This window comes from Poecilia mexicana, unplaced genomic scaffold (genome assembly GCF_051168715.1).
Source record: "Poecilia mexicana isolate PSO_F unplaced genomic scaffold, ASM5116871v1 scaffold_2, whole genome shotgun sequence".
Classification (NCBI taxonomy): domain Eukaryota; kingdom Metazoa; phylum Chordata; class Actinopteri; order Cyprinodontiformes; family Poeciliidae; genus Poecilia; species Poecilia mexicana.
In genome coordinates this window covers 54,255,455-54,267,305 of record NW_028263371.1, presented here as the reverse complement: position 1 = coordinate 54,267,305, position 11,851 = coordinate 54,255,455, and the positions used below count along the sequence as shown (strand labels likewise).

The 11,851-nt window shown below is 40.0% G+C and overlaps 1 long non-coding RNA gene across 3 annotated transcripts; it reads left to right on the top strand.

The window, feature by feature from the left end:
- The first annotated feature begins 2,704 nt into the window (after positions 1-2,704).
- Positions 2,705-8,505, top strand: LOC148160961 (uncharacterized). 3 transcript variants are annotated; one of them, XR_015762094.1, is made up of 5 exons: positions 2,705-3,630; positions 4,022-4,093; positions 6,539-6,610; positions 7,556-7,617; positions 8,252-8,505. It is a non-coding gene; the product is annotated as an uncharacterized LOC148160961 (long non-coding RNA). The 3 variants fall into 3 exon arrangements; XR_015762093.1 differs by having other exon boundaries at positions 6,539-7,617; XR_015762092.1 differs by lacking the exon at positions 8,252-8,505 and having other exon boundaries at positions 6,539-7,776.
- Positions 8,506-11,851: the final 3,346 nt, after the last annotated feature.

Here is an 11,851-nt window from a genome sequence, read left to right as displayed (position 1 = left end):
CTAGCGCTGCTCCGGCCTATAGCCACCGCGGGGGTACCAGCACCGCCACCCGCCCGCCACCGCCGACGCTCGCGCGCCCTCATCCACGCTATCCGCTTTTACGGCTTCGGCAGAGCTCCCTGGCGATGAACCAAAAATCTGGAGCACATCGGGCCATGTAGAGAGGAGATACAGCTGTTTGATTAACCTAGGGGGCGCAGTGGAGTCAAATCACAAATAAACTCTATTGGGCTCCTTAGAGGTTCACAAGTGTCACTCATACAATGTCTGGTGCAAATCGGATGATGCGTTTGTGAATACGAGACGAACGTATGCATATTACGAGGGACAGCCATTTTGCCACGCCCCCACGGGTCAGTAGAGTTCATCATCAATGAGTTCATCATCAATAAGTTCATCATCATTTCATTTTATGTCAGTCTGCACAGGATTAAACCCATATGAATTAGACTGTAAGACATACATTTGAAAAAACATGTTACTTCCTTTCGGAAGTGGGCGGGGCAAAGGTGACGTCATCAATCGACCACCTAACTGTGATGAGGGCTTATCTATAATGAGACATAGAAAGTCTGATGCAGCTCTGACCTGGCATTTGGAAGTTATTTCACATTCATGTTTCATGGTGTATAGTCAAAGTTTGGGACTTAGCCACGCCCCCACGGGTCAGTCGAGTTCATCATGGGAGAGTTCATCATCATATCATGTCATGTCAGCCTACACCGGATGAAACCCATATGACTTAGAGAGTAAAAGTAAGACATACAATAGAAAAAACAGGTGACTTCCTGTCGGAAGTGGGCGGGGTTAAGGTGATGTCATCAACTGACCATCTCAATGTGATGAGGGGTGGTCTGTAGTCAGATATAGGAAGTCTGATGCAGCTGTGACCTTCTATGTGGAAGTTATTGCATCTTGATGTTTCATGGCGAATAGTCAAAGTTTGGGACTTAGCCACGCCCACATGCTTTGACATAGAAAAATTCCTACGATAACTTTTCATCTTTAATGTCTCAAGTCTCTGCTGACTGAGTTTGAAGTCTCTATCTCAAAAGCTGCAGGAGGAGATAGATCAGATGCGATGTCTATGAAAAAGAGGAAATGGCTGATTTTGATCCAAAATGGCCGACTTCCTGTTGGGTTTGCACCATGGCTCCAAGAGACTTTTTTGTAGGTCCTGACATGATACACATGTGTACCAAGTTTCATAATTCTAGGTTAAAGCATGGCTTGGGGCTGATCATTTAAAAATTTCTAGGGGGCGCTGTAGAGAAATTAGGCCACGCCCATCAACGACTGTTATGGATTCCTGTTCGGGGATGGATAAGGATGCATCCTAGTGAGTTTGGTGCAGCTGGGCTGAACCATGTGGAATCTAGAGCCAAACGTATGGCGGCGGCGTTACCTCTGCTTCGACGCGGTCCCACGGCCACGCCCTCTACAGAAGACTCTTGGCGCTTTAAAGCAAGTGACACTAACATGTTATCTGTCATCCAACACAGAATCATGTTGATTAGGTGCAGTGAGCCAGAAAGGCAGCTTTCCATGGAAAAAAAAGCACTTCCTGTTCTGAGGGGGCGGGGCTTAGATGACGTCAGACTATGACAACATAGGATCGTAGGGGACCCTACCAGGATCACTCATGTCAAGTTTGGTGCAGCTGGCCTCAAAATTGTGGAATCCACAGCCAAACGTAAGGACACGGCGTTTAGGGTCACTTCGCCACGCCGCCACGCCCACCTGCTGGATTCAAATGAGCTTGGCTTGGAATCCTCAACACACCAACATGTTTTCTGTCTGTGGACACAGTTTCACCTCGATTAGGACAAAGGGGTCAGATAGCGACCGTTCAGCGTAAAAAATGACACTTCCTGTTCTCAGGGGGCGTGGCCTAAGTGACGTCATCATTTGACCGTTGGGTATTGTAGAGCATCCCATGATGATCAATCACTGAAAGTTTGGTGCTTCTATGAGTTTTTTTCAAAGAGTTATAACAGTTTGATGTTTCATGGCGAATCGGTGACCTTTGACCCCCGGAAAGACCGCTTCAGCAAGCCCGAAAACGCAAACCTACGATAACTTTGGATCGGCCATGCCTTATGAACGATCTGACCGAGTTTGAAGCCGATCGATCGAAATCCCTAGGACAAGTTCGATCAAATGCGAACCCTGTAAACGGACAAAATCGGGTCAAAATCGGAGATTCAATCCAAAATGGCCGACAATCTGTGATACTTGCACTATGACATTAATTGTAAATTCAGAGTGTTTTGGGGAGCTGTACAAGTGTACCAAGTTTCAAGTCTCTACGATAAAGTAAGTGAATAGGAAAGGCTCCTTTGAAAGTTGCTAGGTGGCGCCCTTGAGCCGTTTCTTGTGCGATTTTTCTGGGGACCTTAAAATACGTAATTTTCACGCAGACCTGATGCGTCCGCCAAGTTTGGTGAGTTTTTGAATATGATAAAGCCCCCTAAAAGCCAATTTATTTGGCGGAAGCATAATAATAATAATAATTAACAGCACGATTACAATAGGCCTTCGCAGCGCTTAGCTGCTCGGGCCTAATAAGAAACAGCAAGGTTTCAATAGGCTCTCGCAGCGCTTAGCTGCTCGGGCCTAATAATAAGAATAATAAACAGCGCGATTACAATAGGCCTTCGCAGCGCTTAGCTGCTCGGGCCTAATAATGAGTTGCATTCAGTTGACAAAAAATGTTTAAGTAACCACAGAAAGACATCCAATTAGATCAATTAACTGATTTTGAAAAATGTTAATTTCAATTGCTACTATTTGATATATCTGCATTGTTTAAAGTTTATCCTACTTATTATGTGTACCTACAGGTTGGGGTGTGTTCAAAAAGCAGATTTCCTTATTGAGTACAGAGAAGTCATAAGTAGAAAGGAACAAGAAAACCGACTGAAAGTTTACCATGATACACTCGAGGTTCTTATGTTTGATTTCAACTTCAATGGACAAAAGCTTTGGTATGCGACTGTTTCAAGGTTGTTGTGTTTTTATTTTACATCTAAATACAGTGATGTAAACATTTTCAGCTTCATCAGTAAAAGTAGTTTTAGTTGGTAGAGGAATATCCTTCTGACATGCAAACACCAAATATGCAAAATCCTTTCCCTTGCATGGTATAATTATTCTTATTTTCATACTTAATATTTTAGTGTTGATGTTGCCAGAGAGGATGGATGATTGGGGAGGCTGGTAAATGATCAGATGAACCCAAACAGCAAAATGAAAGTTAAAAGAGTGGATGGAAGACCTCATCTGTTTATTTGCACTCAAATATATTGGTCCAGGGGAAGAAATCACTTATAATTATGGTGATTTTGACTGGCCATGGAGAAGAAAGGTGCTTATAAGTGTGAAAATACTATCAAAAATCATTCAAGTAGCACTGAAGACATATTTGAAGGATATGTCAAGTTGTAGTACAGGGTTTCATTATAGTTGAAAACAAGAAGTGGACAAGCACATACAGTAGGTGGACTTCATTTTTCTATTGAGAAGTATGGACTCATTCAGTGTACATCCCTTCATTTCAGATTTCCAAAGATGAACTGTCAGGTTGGTGATGTGGACGCATGCGGATCCTGTTCAACCAACCCTCCAGAGGTAATTTTGGTCTCCAATGACCAACTTACTCTCTAAAATAAAGTAATTGAAATGATATTAAGTATTGTTCAAACACACATGTGTTGTGTAATATTAGATATGTTAGCTGCATAAAAAGGGAGGACTGCGTTTTGAAATTACAAGTATAGAAGAATGAAAATTACATTTAGAAGCGCACATACACACAGGTCCTGTGTAATACTCAAAATGTAAGGTGCAGGAATAAGGAGGACTGAGTTTTGAAATTACAAGTACAGAAGAATGAAAGTTACATTGAGAAGCACGCATACACACAGGTTCTGTGTAATACTCAAATTGTAAGGTGCAGGAATAGGGAGGACTGTTTTCTATATTGGGAACAAACATTTAGTGAGTGTTCTTTACATTTCAGATTTCCAAAGATGAACTGTGTCAGGCTGGTGACATGGATGCATGTGGATTCTGTTCAACCAACCCTCCTGAGGTAATTTTGGTCTCCAATGACCAACTTATTCTCTAAATTAAAGTAATTGAAATGACATTACGTAGAGTACAAACACATAGGTGTTGTGTAGTACTAGATTTGTTGGTTGCATAAAAAGGGAGGACTGAGTTTTCAAATTACAAGTATAGAAGAATGAAAATTACATTTAGAAGTGCACATTTTGGTCTCCAACGACCAACTTTTTCTCTAAAATAAAGTAATTGAAATGATATGAAGTACTGTTCAAACACACATGTGTTGTATAATCCTACATATGTTGGCTGCATAAAAGAATGAATGAAAGAATGAAAGTTACATTGAGAAGCACGCATACACACAGGTCCTGTGTAATACTCAAAATGTAAGGTGCAGGAATAGGGAGGACTGAGTTTTGAAATTACAAGTACAGCAGAATGAAAGTTACATTGAAAAGCATGCATACACACAGGTCCTGTGTAATACTCAAAATGTAAGGTGCAGGAATAGGGAGGACTGAGTTTTGAAATTACAAGTACAGCAGAATGAAAGTTACATTGAAAAGCATGCATACACACAGGTCCTGTGTAATACTCAAAATGTAATGTGCAGGAATAGGGAGGACTGAGTTTTGAAATTACAAGTACAGAAGAATGAAAGTTACATTGAGAAGCACGCATACACACAGGTCCTGTGTAATACTCAATATGTAAGCTGCAGGAATAGGGAGGACTGCTTTCTACATTGGGAACAAACTCACATTTAGTGAGTGTTCTTTACATTTCAGATTTCAACCAACCCTCCAGAGGTAATTTTGGTCTCCAACGACCAACTTATTTTCTAAGATAAAGTCTTTGAAATTATATTGAGTACCAGTGGTCCCCAACCTTTTTATCACCGCGGACCGGTCAAGACTTGGCAATTTTTCTGAGGCTCGGGTTCTTTTTTTACCCTTAATTTCCCCTTACAGCAATCTTAGAACGTTGCTCACGATAATTGTAACTGTTCATCCTGCCATCTGTGGCATGATCGCATCCAGTCGTTGGAACATTGGGACTGCTCTGATCTAAAATCAGGCATATTCTAGCAACTTGTAGGGTTTTTACTTGATTGGGAGCTAGAACTCAACCTGTTGAACTTGACAGGTAGCCAATCAGAAAGCGCGGTGACGTAGCTCATGGAGGGGAATCCCAAAGAGCTGAGCAGACATGCACAAATGAGTCCGGTGGACATCGAAGATATGTGGAAATGGCATGAATGTTTATTCAGCATTTCGTACAAAGAATATCCATAGAAATGATGAGGAGTGGAGTTGGAGCAAAATTGCTACCACAGTTGATAAACCCGGTAACTTTTCAGCTATCCATTAAATTAACGTGACATTATTTTGTACTAAAGCCTGCTCACATGGCAAGATTTGCTCCTGTTATGTGGCTGGACACACGAACCTGTTGTACTTTTATCAGCTCTGTGGTCACAGAAGTTTGGAAAATCGTCTGAATCCTAAAATCATGCCGTGTGAACCAGACTTAAGACTTACAAGCTCTATTTCTCTCGTCTCGATAACTGCCATAATGCTCTCAGACTCTGGTCGCTCTGGCAACGTTCACACATCCCTTCAAAATAAGATTTGAATATGCCACAAAAACGAACATTTATTTTCATGAAAATTTTAACTCACAACTATAAATTAATGGGAGTCCTGAGCTTGTTTCTCTGCAATGAGATGATCCCACCTGGGAAACGATGACACCCAATGCAGAGGGTGCTTGGTGTGTAATGGCAAAGCAGTTTGAAGCTTCATTGCCTCATTAGTAAGCCAGTGCATATTATGCAGAGTGGGCTTGGAACATGGGAGTCACCTACAGGTTCAGGATAAATCCACTCTCCTGTCTGTGGTCTTTCTCCGCTTTTCCAAAGAAACTTTCCAAAGACATCGCTTTCTTACTCATTGTGGGCTCAATGTTGCCGCACAAGACGTAACCGAGAGAATCCAGTTAAAGGGTTTTCAAAATAATGGATCCTCCAGACTCAGACAATACGTAACATGTAAATATTTTTCTTGTGCGACCCAGTACCAATTGGTCCACAGACTCGTACTACTCCGCGGTCCTGTGGTTGGGGATGACTGTTAAGTACGGTTCAAACACACAGGTCTTGTGTAATACTTGATATGTAAGCCACATAAAAAGGGAGGACTGAGTTTTGAAATTACATGTACAAAAGAATGAAAGTTACATTTAGAAGCACTCATACACACAGGTCCTGTGTAATACTCAAAATGTAAGGGGAAGGAATAAGGAGGACTACGTTTTGAAATTACAAGTACAGAAGAATGAAAGTTGCATAAAGAAGCGCTCATACACACAGGTCCTGTGTAATACTCAAAATGTAATGGGCAGGAATAGGGAGGACTGTTTTCTAAATTGGGAACAAACTCATATTCAGTAAGTGTTCTTTACATTTCAGATTTCCAAAGATGAACCGTGTCAGGTTGGTGACGTGAATTCATGCGGATCCTGTTCAACCAACCCTCATGAGGTAATTTTGGTCTCCAACGACCAACTTATTTTCTAAAATAGAGTTTTTGATATGATATTAAGTACTGTTCAAACACACAAGTCTTGTGTAACACTTGATATGTAAGCTGCATAAAAGGGGGGAACTGAGGTTTGAAATTACACATATAAAAGAATGAAAGCTACATTTAGAAGCGCACATACACACAGGTCCTGTGTAATACTCAAAATGTAAGGTGCAGGAATAAGGAGGACTGAGTTTTGAAATTACTAGTACAGAAGAATGAAAGGTACATTGAGAAGCATGCATACAAAAAGGTCTTGTGTAATGCTCATCAGGTATGTTGCAGAAATTTCAAAAACTGAGTTTTGAAATTACAGGTAGAAAAGAATGAAAATTACTTTTAGAAGCGCACATACACACAAGTCCTGTGTAATACTCAAAATGTAAGGTGCAGGAATAAGGAGGACTGAGTTTTGAAATTACTAGTACAGAAGAATGAAAGGTACATTGAGAAGCATGCATACAAAAAGGTCTTGTGTAATGCTCATCAGGTATGTTGCAGAAATTTCAAAAACTGAGTTTTGAAATTACAGGTAGAAAAGAATGAAAATTACTTTTAGAAGCGCACATACACACAAGTCCTGTGTAATACTCAAAATGTAAGGTGCAGGAATAGGGAGGACTGAGTATTGAAATTACAAGTAAAGAAGAATGAAAGTCACATTTAGGAGGGCACATACACACAGGTCTTTTGTAATGCTCATCATGTAAGTTGCAGAAATTTGGAAAACTGAGTTTTGACATTACTAGTAGAAAAGATAGAAAATTACACTTAGAAACGCACATACACACAGGTCCTGTGTAATACTCAAAATGTAAGGTGCAGAAATAGGGAGGACTGTTTTCTACATTTTCAACAAACTCACATTTATTGAGTGTTCTTTACATTTCAAATTTCCAAAGATGAACTGTGTCAGGTTGGTGACATGGATGTATGCGGATCCTGTTCAACCAACCCTCCTGAGGTAATTTTGCTCTCCAACAACCAACTTAGATTCTTATATAAAGTCACTAAAATAATATGAAGTACTCTTCAAACACACAGGTCTTGTATAATACTTATCATGTAAGATGTAGAAATGTGGAAGACTGAGTTTTGAAATTAGAGGTAGAAAAGAATGAAAGTTAAATTTAGATGCACACAGACACATGGATCCTGTGTAATACTCAACTTGACAGGTTCATACATTAGGTAGACATTGTTTATTTTAATTTTTTTTTAGAAACAATCATTCAGTATTCATATACTGATATAAATTTGTTATCAAAGAATTACTGATTACACTTTAAAAATTAGGTATCTTCATGTTATTAAAGGTAAGTTTAAACAGTAATGATTTCTTAGTTAATGTCAAGTTGTCATAACAAAGACATTTTGAATAATGTCAACTTTGTATTAAAAGTGTCATAATTTACCGAATGACGCTTTATGACAACAGTCATAAATATTCATGAAGGCTTATTCATGTTCATGACATGTGTTGTCATGTTTATGACAGTGTCATGACAGTCTTATTCACCCCCCTTCAAATAAAGTGTTACCGAAATATTCTTGCTGAAATGCTTTCAATGTATACAAAATATGTTTTTAATCAACAGGTCTGTCCAGAACAAAGTTCAAGTGAGGTGACATCATCAGAAGAGGAGTATGTTCCTGATTCCCTAGATGATTCAGACATCTCATGGGATGACAGATGCACTGCACAGAAATATGGACCAGTTATAGTCCATATTTCCATGTTTGGACTTCTTAATGCACATAAATTGTATGTTTTTTGTATGTGTATGCTGTGGTCCTGATAAATAAAATTGGCCCTGATAATTACTGTTGGTGTCATGGGCGGAGCCAAGCACCTCATTATCTTTTGTCCTTTTAATACAGCATTGCATCAGGTTCTCATATTTTGAGTTCTGATGTGTGTATCTAAATTTTTAAGTGAGATCTATGTTGTGTAGCTCAAACAAGATTTTTGACAACTTACTACGTCTTTCTAGCATAAGTGGAAAGGGGTGTCCGTTTAATGTTGCAAAAAACTGGTTTGAAAAAATTGTCCTGCTAATACATATAAACCCGTATAGGTGTGTGTGTGTGTGTGTGTGTGTGTGTGTGTGCGTTTGTTTGTAATACCTTGTGGGGACGATTTCCCTGACATATACTACGTTGTGGGGACCAATCGCTCCTCGTGGGGACCTGAGCCTGGTCCCCACGAGGGGAAACCCTGTTTTTGGGTCAGGGGTCAGAGTTAGGGCTAAGGTATGAATTGAGTTTTGGTTAGGGTTAGGGTTAGGTATGTGATGGTTAGGGTCACATACCTAACCATCACATTTCTACATTCATTCATGTAGAAATGAATGGAAGTCAATGGAAAGTCCCCACAAAGATAGCAAAACAAACATGTGTGTGTGTGTGTGTGTGCGTGTGTGGGTGTGTGTGTGTGTGTGTGTGTGTGTGTGTGTGTGTGTGTGTGTGTGTAAGTCATAAACATCATGACTGAGTTTGGTGGAATAAAATAAAATATTTGAGTACAAAATCAAACATTTTGAAGTAGTTTTATTACTTTCCTAACAATTTCATATCAGACCTTCATAAAACAGACTCATCAGTTGGCAAAATTTCAAATAATGAAACAAATAATAGATGCAAAACAAACTGACATCAGCTTCAGCGCCACTCTGACTCCTGAGAGCCGCCGCTTCTTAAATCAGAGCTCGGTTTGTGATTTACTCCCTAATCTTGACATGAGAAGCATTTAGATGGGATATTGACGTGTTCAGCAGTTTCCAGGATCGGTGTTAGTGGATCCAGATTTATGCTGTTGATGAATAGCTACCAGTATCAAAGTTTCTCCAGCAGTTACTCATACATTGTCAGCCACCGTAGGAAGGGATAAAACAACGACTCAGATGTAAACAAAGTGTTTTATTCTTTGTTGCAGAATCTGCCTGTGACATTAAGTGGAAGCTCCAGGATTTGGTTTGGCTTTAAAACTTAAATCAAGCCTCTCCAAAGTGCAGCTTTCTTAAATAACCTTAAAGATCAGAGCTGAATGTATGGAGTTGTAAAGAAAATCCCTGGATTGGCTTTAAAACCTGCTGACAGGTGAATTTATTTAAATTTTCAATCAGCGGTACCTTTTCCAATTCCCTCTGCGGTGCAGCTTAACGCTTCTGTTCACATTACTTCCCGGTTTGTTGCCATGGCATTGTTGCTTTGTTTTCTTTCACACTGCTGCATGTTTTAGCCTATTGGCAACTCAAGAGTTGTTTTCACTTCAAGGATGATAAAAAGACTTTCAGGTGGTTAATTTTCTGCCAGCTGCAGCAGAATCAGTCGCTGTGCAAAACACAAAGAGAGGAGAGTTTCTAATCATCTCCTGCTGCTCTGCAGATCCTCTGAACTCAGGAAAACAGAGAGGAGTAAACTGGACAGTTAAACTGTCTGCATAGAACAGGGCAAACATCACTTCTTACAATAACCTGAATGACTTTTAGCACTGAGACAAAAACGGGTTGTAAAAAATCTAATCGTGTTTAAATCAAAGGGAACCAGTGTCTCATAAATGCAGCTAAATAAATGGAAATTTCACAGAAATTTGTTTGCTTAATCGTCCGTATTTTTCCCCTGAACAGTAATTACATCTCTCGCAGTTCTTGGTCACTTTTATCGTAAAACAAATCCCTTCGGACGGCTTCCTGGCAGTGGCCTCTGTAAATCAAATCCGATTGCAAATTGTTTGTCTGGCTTCTGCTGGTCAAAACTGATTTTACTCGACTGTTGCATCGCAAACACAAGGACAGGCAAAGCGATGTGACAGCGACGTTCCCGCAGAATGCCGTGAGTAAATAAATTGATGGTCCTTGGGTTGCTTGTGTGAGTAAGAGCCGGTCAGCTGTTTGCTTCCATCTCTGCGTTCATGTCTGAGCCCTGCAGCTGCCAGGGGACTCAGGCGGCCTGCAGGACTTTGTGAATAAATCATAAACTCCCTGATCAGTCCGAGGCGAACGTTTATCTCAGAAGAATCGGAAGAGAGAGCAACACATACATCTAATCACACTCCAAACACACACAGCCCCTCCCCCCGGTGCTCTCTGTGCACTTTATCCTCTCAAATCTGTTCCTACTTGCTAATTCTCTGCTTCACACATGCAAGATCTCTCTGGCCTTGATGCATGCCCGTCTCCAGTACATTCGCCCCCTCCAGCTCATTTTACTGGAAGTCCTCCAACGAGGCGGCTTGTATACGCACCAGCAACTATGGGTGGCGGTGGGGGTTGCTCCAAAGTGCCATAAACAGGATATAGCATCCGCTTTATCACACAGTGATGTGCAGAAGTCAGCAAGGTCTGCAGGTTCAGTGTAAATGTGCTTCTTGTTTTCATCTGCTGCTTTCAGCACACCTTTACACCCTGCACAGCTTTTAGAGCTCGTTGCTTCCAGCCATCCTGATCTACATTCATCTTTTATTGCATAGAGGGAAAAAAATCTATCATGTTCTGAAGGAAACATGCAACAATTTGATGCTAACCAACTGTCTTCTGATAAAACCGTCAGTAATTTGTTACCTAAATGAATTAGAATAATGAGGCTCGTTTGTCAGATCAAAAGAAAATAACAACCTATAAGAAGGCGCTAAATGTTCTCCATTAAGTCCACATCTCTGAATTACTATTTTTATTGTAATTTTCTTATTGGCCTGATTGTTTTCTAATCATAAATGTTATGTTTTCTTCAGCTTTAAGTGGAAAATGATCCTTCTTAACAGAAACAAAGGCTTGAAAACGTCAGTCTGGTGTAAAGACCCTGGATGATACGTTTCATTTACTGAATCCACTGAATTAAATCTGCTTTTCTATATAATATTGTAATTTATAATGAGGTATTGTTTGTAAAAGAGACCAAGATATTTTTAGCCAAAAATCCCAGAAAAGATTTGAGTTGTAGACTCGAATTCAAGCTGTAAAAATAAAAGCATGCAGGCGATTTTCAGCATTTCCAGTCTGTTCTGATATGACCTGTTGATCATTTAACTCAGCTTAGAGTGACCTAAAGATGTACAACTTAGCTTAGAGACTTGGGGAAAACATGCTTGCTAACATCTCTGTCTGCACTTCCAAGTCATTCTTGACTAAATATTGACCTGAACTAAATGTCAGACTTCATTCAGATCAATGCCATGTTGGCTACATATAGTAAAGTTT